This window comes from Gavialis gangeticus, unplaced genomic scaffold (assembly GCF_001723915.1).
Source record: "Gavialis gangeticus isolate Ggan-Ray unplaced genomic scaffold, GavGan_comp1, whole genome shotgun sequence".
NCBI classification, from domain to species: Eukaryota; Metazoa; Chordata; order Crocodylia; family Gavialidae; genus Gavialis; species Gavialis gangeticus.
In genome coordinates this window covers 41,027,675-41,028,520 of record NW_017728994.1, presented here as the reverse complement: position 1 = coordinate 41,028,520, position 846 = coordinate 41,027,675, and the positions used below count along the sequence as shown (strand labels likewise).

At 45.0% G+C, this 846-nt stretch overlaps 1 protein-coding gene across 1 annotated transcript in view; it reads left to right on the top strand.

The window, feature by feature from the left end:
- Window positions 1-846, top strand: part of MARCH5 (membrane associated ring-CH-type finger 5) — a 58,005-nt gene that overhangs the window by 31,901 nt on the left and 25,258 nt on the right. The window lies entirely within an intron of this gene.

Genomic DNA, 846 nt, shown 5'->3' with positions numbered 1-846 from the left:
GTCGTAAGGTCTGTTTTCCTGACCTCTGATCATGCGCGTGGCTCTTCTCTGGACTCTCTCAAGCTTCTCCACAGCCTTTTTGAATTGTGGAGCCCAAAACTGGACACAGTACTCCAGCTGCGGCCTCACCAAGGCCGAGTACAAGGGGAGAATGATGTCCCGGGATTTGCTTGAGAAGCATCTATGGATGCAAGCCAGCATTTTGGTCGCTTTACTAGCCGCAGCATCACATTGCAGGCTCATGTTCATCTTGTGGTCAATGATGACCCCCAAGTCTCTTTCTTCCGTAGTGCTAGCCAGTGTAGCACTGCGGAGCCTATAAGGATGCTGCAGGATTTTCCTCCCAAGGTGGAGAACCTTGCATTTTTCATTACTAAGCACCATCAGGTTTCGGTGCTAAACACCATCAGGTAGATTAGTTCAATATGAAATAAATTTTGGAATTTTTAGAAACTCTTGTTTAATTCAGAGCCAATTTTATATCATCTTCCAAATTATGTCCCAGGTGGACAGAGACTAAGTTAGCAGGATGGATATGCTTAGTGTGCCATCCAAGGTGCCATTCAAACACACCATGTTGTTTGCATGTGATACCTCTGGAATCAGAGATGTAGTTAATTTGTCTTGTGCAGTGTTGTGTAAATGCAACTATATTGCTTCCATTTCAAGAGGAAGTGCTTATAGAGCAGCGCTGTGTTTTAATATGGCACTACCTGGCATGGGAAGTAGGTGGCAGGGTAGTTACAGGAGACCCGTGTTCATTTCCTAACTGTGCCGGTCACATACCCCTTTCCTTCCGTATCCCTATTTATAAATATCCCTGAGTTATTTGGATGAAAAGGGGGG